The sequence below is a fragment of the Macaca fascicularis genome, chromosome 14 (assembly GCF_037993035.2).
Source record: "Macaca fascicularis isolate 582-1 chromosome 14, T2T-MFA8v1.1".
In the NCBI taxonomy this organism is placed as follows: domain Eukaryota; kingdom Metazoa; phylum Chordata; class Mammalia; order Primates; family Cercopithecidae; genus Macaca; species Macaca fascicularis.
The window spans coordinates 50,130,998-50,139,551 of record NC_088388.1 but is presented as its reverse complement, the minus strand read 5'-3'; the positions used below and the strand labels follow the sequence as shown (position 1 = coordinate 50,139,551).

The window sequence follows — 8,554 nt, the reverse complement described above, 5'->3', positions numbered from 1 at the left end:
GCAGTTCTCCGCTGCGGACAGTAGGTGGCAGTGGGTCGTGAGAAATGGCCCTCGTCCGGCCCTGGCTGCGGAGACCCAGCCTGGAGAAAAACGTGGCTGGGCTTCGGCCGCCGAGCGAGGGAGAACCGCGCCCCCGGGGTGGGGCTTGGGGGCCGCCCTGGGACTTGGTGGCTTCTGCCCGAGCGGAGGTCAGCGAGGACCCGGGAGGCAGCGCCTGGATGGAGCTGGACGGGGAGGGCTCTGCTGAGGCTCCTAGTCCCCATGAGGCTGTGCTGTCATGGGGAGCCCTGGGGACCCTGGCACCCTCGTGAGGGCCCAGCCGCCGCCTCCTTAGCCAGAACTTGTGCCCAGCGTGGGAATTTTATTCCTGAGCAAACAAGTTTTTGTTTTTTGTTTTTTTGTTTTTTAAACTGAAGAAGAAACTGCCCTTCAGAGAGGTTAAGGGACTTGGCTGTGGCCACATGGCTCTTGCGTGGCTGCGCAGGGATTAAAACCCGGTCCTGTCTGACGAGAATCGTGCTTTTTTCCACTGTGCCAATACCCAGTGAGGGATTCCCTGGTGTGAGCACCTGGGGACAACGGAGGTGTATTCTAGTCTGCATTTACAGTGAGGAACTCGGCTCAGCCAGGGTGTGGCCATGGGCCCCCACTCCCAGGCACTGCCCAGTGAGGGGGTGGCTGAGACGACCGCTGGATGGCCTTGGAGAGCCCTAATTCCCTCCCCAAGCCCTAACTATCCGGGCCCCCGACTCTGGCAGTCTCTGAGCATTAAGTCTGACCAGAGCTGCCCCTGCAGGGTCTGAACTCTGGATGTCCCCCACCTCTGTCTGCCTCTTCTTACTGTGCTAGATCTCAACCCGTCTCCCCACCTCTGACATTTGAAAGCACTTTTACTCTCGGGAATTCGTTAGATCTTTACAACCACCCCGTAAGACAAAAAAAAGAAGGGATGTTTACATTTACAGAAGAGGAAACCGAGGCCTCAGAGAAGTGATTTGCCAAAGGGTACCAAGCAAGTTCGCCGCTGAGCCAGGTCTTGAACCTCAGGTCTTCACAGCTGCCTCCTGCGACAAGGCGGGAGCAGCGCTGGTGCGGAGCTCTGGAGCGGCCGGCAAGCCGAGCAGCGGAGGCCCTTCCATGCCTCTTCGTCTCCCGGAGGCAGGCGGGGAGCGGCCGACAAATTAATTCACGCTATCTTTACATTATGTATAATGCGGCATGATTTTATTTTGCTTCATTCCCGAAATCTTTTACAGTAATTAGTAGCCGAGTAAAATATAAAAATTAATGCAATATAACACTTTAATGGTAATAATACACCATCCTGTCTAATTAATAAAATCTGTTGTTTCCAAGCACGATTATTTATTTGACAAATTGATAGCACACATCCTGTTCATACCCTTTTTCCTAGCTCCCATCCTTTCAGTTTATCGAATAAAATTGTAGCAGGAAAATAAACAGATTGTCTTCTGACCTGACAAGCAAGTGAGAAATAAACCTCTCACTCATACATCCCTAATTGTTCTCAGCAATATCCTCTAACACATGTCCAGATTGGTTAAAAATGAATACTGATTCCTCCCCACTTTCTTTTTTTAAAAAATTGCATCTTCTTATTTTAGAGAAAAGAGACCTTTCCTCCCTTTCCTCTGGGTAGTGTTTATATTGGGACAGTTGGAGGGATGTAAATTTTGTGACTGTGTTCAGAAATTCTGATGGCCTTGCTAACAGAGTGAAGCGATTGTTCAGGCTATGCCAGAGAGAGAGAGAGAGAGAAAGAGGGAGAGGAGGTAGGGGCTGCTCTGAGCCGTCGCCGAGGAACACTGAACCCATCGCGAAGGCTGCAGGAGAGGATCAGCAAGGGAGCAGGGAGCAGTGAGGTTGCAGGATTGTCATTGGGAGTTGGCAAAAACAAAACTGGGAAAAGGGTTAGGGCAGGATACCCAGACCTGGCAGTATTTGCAGGTAGTACTAGGGAATAAGGAACAAGGTCCAGCATCATTATGTGTGGAACTTGGGATGAAACAATGATCTAATTACAAACCCGAATGCATGCTATGTTGTGTAATACGGGGGCATTTTACATGCCAAGTGTTAAAATATGAAAGCATTTTAAGCTATAAATAGGGCTTCAGAGACAGAGATACAGAGAGACATGGAGACAGATGGAGAAAAACAAAGAGTCAGACAGACAGAGAGAGCACGCAAGAGCAGGACAGAAAGAGAAGGAGACTCACCATCTGCAGGTTATTTTGCAGCACTTTTCTCTGAAAGAAAAATTATGTGATGTGATCTGTGTTCAGGGAAAAGCTATGCTATCCCCAGCTTTCAAGCTACATTTACTATAATAAAAAAGGAAAAAAACTCCAAGTGTACACAGGTGAAAAAAGTCACCCTCTCATGGAAACCGGCCTTAATACACAAAAGGAGAAACACACACACACACACACACACACACACCTGCTTGCACAATCCATGGATGAGTCTCCAGAGTCCTTTCTTTTGTATAGCAAAGTTCTACAATCCTATGTGCATTATGTTCAACACACATACACACACACACACACACGCACAATGCAGATATGTGCACATACCACCACTGCACGCACACCCTGTGGAGCCCAGACCCTTGAATCAATGCAGTCATGCCCCATTGGTTAGACTCCCCAGGCCACTTCCTGGGCCACCAAAGTAACCTCTACCTTCCACTGAAGTCTCAATACTCTGATTTTATTACCCACCCCCACCTTTTTCTCTTGATCCATCTTCCCATCCCCACCACCATTGTGCTAGTGCATTATTTTAATAATAAAAATAATAATTTAAAATTCTTCCAGGCTGGGCTCAGTGGCTCATGCCTGTTATTCCAGCACTTTGGGAAGCTGAGGCAGGTGCATTGCTTGAGCTCAGGAGTTTAAGAACAGCCTGGGCAACATGGTGAAACCCCATCTCTACCAAAAATACAAAAGATTAGTCAGATTTGGTGGCGTGTGCCTGTGGTCCCAGCTACTCGGGAGGCTGAGGTGGGAGGATGGTTTGAGCCCAGGAAGCAGAGTTTGCAGTAAGCTGAGATAAAAAAAAAAAAACTTCCATAAAATAGATGCTGACTCCAGTTTTTGCCAGCACACAGGTATACAGAAGGTGACCAACCAGTTTGAATACTTTACCTTTTTTAAAGTGCTCTCCTATGAATTGTTTAAGGGCAAGGGTTACTATACTCACTTTATAGATAAGGAAACAGGTCACTTCTTTCCAAGGGGAAACAATTGGGATGTTCAGTGAAAAATCTTTACTGAACACTTAGGGTGGGTCAGATACTGTTTAAATGCTTGACAGGCATTATTTCATTGAATCCTCAAAATAACTGTATGAGGTGGGTCCAGTTATTACCCTCAGTATTATAGATGCAGTGTCTGATATTCAGAAGGTTTATGTAACTTGAGAAATTACACAATTATATAGCGCATATGTAATAGCACTGGAGTTTGAACCCACACCTGTCTGGATTTGAGGTTCCTGGAGCCATGTTCTAATTCCAGCTCTGATATTCACTGGCTATATTACTTTGAGCAAGTAACATTTCTGAGACTCGGTTCTCTTAACTATAAAATGAAGATGAAAATTCTCACCATTGATATGAAGGTTAAATGTGACATATATATACTGCCAGCAGAGAGTCTCAGCAGGGATTAGGAGTTTAATCAATCTACTCTTCCCTTCAGTTTTACTTTTGTCCATCTTGCATTAGCCACTCCCCAGAAGTTACCTGAAATATAACTCAGTTTTTTGGGGCTACACCCAGTTGACAGCTTGGGGTGTTTGTTTCACCATTTTCAAAATAAGGAAATAACAGATATTCATGAGGATAAACTAAAGCATAAGCAGCCAGCACAGTGCCTGGCACACGGACGGTGCTAAAATAAATATTTGGGAAAGAAAATAAGAGAAGAAGGAAAGAACCAGGATAATGGTGCCCAGGTACTCAAAAAGAACTTGCACCCAAGCAGCTCTTAGGACCCAGGGACTGGTCCCACCAGGCTCTACCAAAGGGTGAGCAGGAATGTTCCAGCAGACGGTGAATGTCCTGTGGACCTGCTCAGTGCCATTGATCAATATGTTTTATGATGGATCTAATTAAGCTCTCTAATGAGGGATCACAAGATAACAATTTATCCCAGAACCATCATTCATTAAAATGCTATTTCAGGAGATGACATCGTTCCAGCCTTAATTGGCGGAGTTCGCGTGACTGGAATCCCTTGGGAGCAGAGATGCCCCTTGTCATTTACTCGTCACCTCTGTGGTGAGGGGGCTTAGAAGGGCCCTGAGAGGCACATGAATTTGTCAGGCATTGCCATAGCCCAGGCTCCACCTACCCTGCTGCAGGTGGCTTTCTGGAGCGGGTGACTCAGCAGGTCACTGACAGGAGCCTGCGGCTGTGCAGGGGCCCAGTTTTGGAATCAGAAACCCAGAACTTTAGTCAGTTCCCAGAATGAGTCAGGAAGCCTTCGGAAGTGACCATTTCCGTCAGCCTCAGTTCCCTCTTCTATAAAGAGGCCTTCCCTGTCTGCCTTCTGGGTTGGTGGGAGATTTAAGGAGATCATGGAGAGGCTTATAGAGCAGTGGAAAGAGCACAGACTTGGAGGTGACGTTCTCAAGGTTCAAATCCTTGTTCTACACCCACTGGCTGTGTGACTATAGACAAGCTACTTAGTGTCTCTGAACCTTGATTTCTTCAATAATAGTGCCTAACTCAGTAGGATTCTTGGGAGGATTTTAAGAGCTTTATAATCAGCCTGGTTTCTGAGGATCCCAGGGACACAGAGATGCAAAGGCATGGAGGTTTTCTGAGGGAGCCTGTAATGCCTTAATATCAGAATAATATCTGCGTCAGGACAGATAACAAACCCAAAGAGGACCAGAAAAAGCCATGGTGGCTATACCCACAAGGGAGGAGGAGGCATTTGAGCTAGATATTGAAATATAAGAACTTTCCTAGTTGCAGAATAGAGGAAAGGGCATCCCAGGATGAGTGAGCCCTCAGCAAAAATAAGCAAAGCACCCGGGTTGGAGAGAGTTCATGCGTTCAGAATGCAGTAGTGCTCCCTTCTCCGTCAAGAATGCCTGAATCCATGGATAGTACGAAACCCTGTATAAAAGACATTTTTCCTATACATATTCCTATGATAAAGTTTAATTTATATATTAGACACAGTAAGAGTTTAGCAACAACTAATAATAAAATAGAACAATAATAACAATATAATAAAAATTAGGTGAATGTCATCGCTCTTTCTCAAAATATCTTATTGCATTGCACTGTAAGTAAAACAAGGGTTATTTCAACACAAGCACTGTGACAGTCGGTCTGATAACCCAGAGGGCTACTAAGTGACTGTCAGGCAGGTAGGGTATGCACTGCACAGAAGATGGTTCATGACCTGGGCAGGGCCAAGATTTCATCATGCTGCTCAGAACGGCATGCAATTTAAAACTTGTGAATTATTTATCTCTGGAATTTTCCATTTAATATTTTCGGACCGCAGTTTACCACGGGTAACTGAACTGTGGAAAGCTGCTGCGTCATCCCGTTGCGGAAAGGCAGAAGGGCAAAGCAAGCAGGTGCGGAAGACATCGCGATGCTCCAGAGCTCCCTTTTTACAGCAATCTGTACTTCACTCCCATGGTAATGGCAAGAATCCATTCAGGAGGGCTCCACCCTCATGACCCAATGACCATCTAAAGGCCCCACATTGCAGCACTGCTGCATTAAGAATTAAGGTTCCAACACATGAACTTTTGGGGAATGTATTCAAATCGGAGCACCTTGCAAAGTACTTGGATTTCATTATGAAGGTCACTGAAACCTCACATTGGGTGAGTTTAATGAAGTCTCATTATAGAGCTTGGACCTCAGAGGAGGAGAAGGGAGGAAGATTCAGGTGCTTCTGCTAACAAAGGTGGCTTGGAGCCTTCAGAGCAGACCTCATGTTTCCCAAGACCAGGAAGAAGAGGGCCCCCATGTCCTAAGTGCCATAGACTTGTCAGGAGCACTTGCGGAAACCAAGATGGCAATGGTGCCTTGAATTTTGGACTGCTTCCCTACCAGAGAAGGAGACTGGGTGTGGGGTGGCGGGAATTAAAACTTGTAGAGCTGCTATCATGCATTAGGGGATGTAGCATTCGATTCTCACAACACTCGCCATCAGGTGTGATTGTCCCCATTTACTAAATGATGAGTTTGAGTCTCAGAAAGGGTTAGTGCCTTCTCCAAGTTAACCAGCTAATAAGAGCAAAGTCAGGATTTGAGCTATGGTCACTCAGTCCCAAACCAGTGCTTTTATGACTGCATGCTCTCTCACTAAACATTGCCACATGTAGGACCTCCATTTCTCAGGTTTGAGATGTGGGTGATTTAGCTCCATCTTTCAGAAGGGTAGCTTGAGACCCAAAGAATTCTTCAAGAAGCACCTTGCCCATGGACACTCTACATGAGATCATTTTCTGATAGAAAACAGAGATGCAGTTTTGATCTGACAGCAATGGCATCGAGGAATGTGTTTTTCCTGGAACTCTGGGATGGATTTTATGGCCTGATTCCAATTTACCTTTCCAGAGGCCATTAGCCTCTGCTCATTCCTGACTCCTGGGGCAGATGTGAACACTCCTGGATCTTTAATTTTTGAGAGAATGTAGGAGGGGGCTGATGCCATTTTTCTATTGCATAATAAAATTATTTCCTTAACAAAAAAGGGGGATCCACAGTTTCCAATTCAAACTCTTTTTTAAAAAAAAGGGGGAAAAAGTAGCAAAAAATAGTTGAAAGAATGCACCCCTAAATGTGAAATTGTTCAGAAATACATATTTGTAATAGGATTCAAAGTATTCATGACAGCTACTACTTACAGTGTTTAAAAAGTTGCAATTAGTACCAAAAGGCTTGGATGAAGAAAACATCCTATCATAGGCATATTTATAAAACAACTTCCATCAGCCAAAGGAAAAATGGACAGAACTCTATTACAAGCTTTTTATATTTGAAGAGCAATTTCTAATAATATATCTAGAAGCCATTTCTGAAATTGACTTAGTGTGCATGATCTGGGATTAATGTTTTCTGCAAAATCACATGCTCGTTTGAACGTAAACATTTTGCACTTCCGTTCCACCTCCTGGTTCAGAAGAATGCACCTCTAATGTGTAAAGTGATCTATCAAAATTAATTGTGAATGCCCTAATCCAATCAAGTCCACCTCATTAGGCAAACATTTAAATTATTAAGTTAAATAGTGGGATATTTCAATATAATCTTGTTATGCTATTTTTATGGCAGTACAAATGCTGTCTACAGATGGGCTCTGCTTCCCAGCCTCCTTGCTATTGTTGATGAGCTCACCATCTCTGTTGCTGGATTTCACACGTGTGTAGTATTGGTCTAGTCACAATCCTGCATTCCCTCACTACCTCAGCAGTTACTGATGGAGCCCCTACTGTGTGTTAAAATTTGAAGGCTAAAAAAGACCTCCAGGATAATCTAGTCATTACTTTTGCAGATACAGGAACTGAGATTCTGAGAGTTTGGGTGCTTTTTTATGGATCATGGAGCAAATTTGTGGCACAGCTACTGGTAGAACCCTCTCTTTTTGATTCTGCATCCAACCATCTGCTTTTTTCTTCTTTCCTTGTCCATTTCTCTCTCTAATTCAAACATAAAGATGTAAATAAAATCGATCAGATTCATGCTGTTCATATTTTACATCATTAGTATTTTGCAAAATAATTCTTTTCCCCCCCCATTTAGTAAAAGATATATTCCCAACCTGTTTGCTCTTCACAGAGCTTTAAATAGCTTGTCCTTTCTAAATTCCTCCAGCTAGCAAACAGCTATTCATCATTCGATAGTTCCTTGAAGGCCAGCCCAACAGAGACATGTTTGGAAGAAATAAGATCTTGATGTCTCAGTCTCCAGCCCCTAAATTAGACTCTGGGTATGTGCATATCGGGAGGAGAAAGAACAAAGGAGTAAACAAACAGGAACTAAAGCAGGCTTGAGGTCTAGCCATGACCAGGGTCCAGATACCCATATTGGGATCTTCTTGGGAGCTAGAGAACACAATCCTGTCCTCAGCAGACCCCTTGCCCTGCACCCCAAGGGAGTTATGTCTATGCTGTCTAAAGATTCAGATTTCACACTGACTCCAAAGGTAGGTCTAAGGAACCCTTAGACTTTACCCTACTTTTGGGAACAAGGTGAAATGAAGAACTTCCCAGTGTTCTCCTTTTACTCTCTGGTTCAAATGTAGACAGGATTCTTTATACCCCGAGGCATGGTGAAACAGGGATAGAACTATCAAAAAGATATTCTGAAGGGGAACTAAACTCAGAAAGTGCCATGAATTCGAATTATCCACTCTGCAGGTGGCTTAGGCCCCAGGGTCACAGTATGACCTTAGTGGGTCCTAGGTACTCTTATTTTCATGGATTCTTTCTTCCATTTAGATAAGTAAATAAACAAATTATATTTTATGACTACATTAATATAAAGAAGAAA

At 44.3% G+C, this 8,554-nt stretch overlaps 1 protein-coding gene across 1 annotated transcript in view; it reads left to right on the top strand.

Annotated features, from left to right (window-relative positions):
* Positions 1-8,554, top strand: part of LOC135967051 (uncharacterized) — an 81,140-nt gene that overhangs the window by 26,035 nt on the left and 46,551 nt on the right. The window lies entirely within an intron of this gene.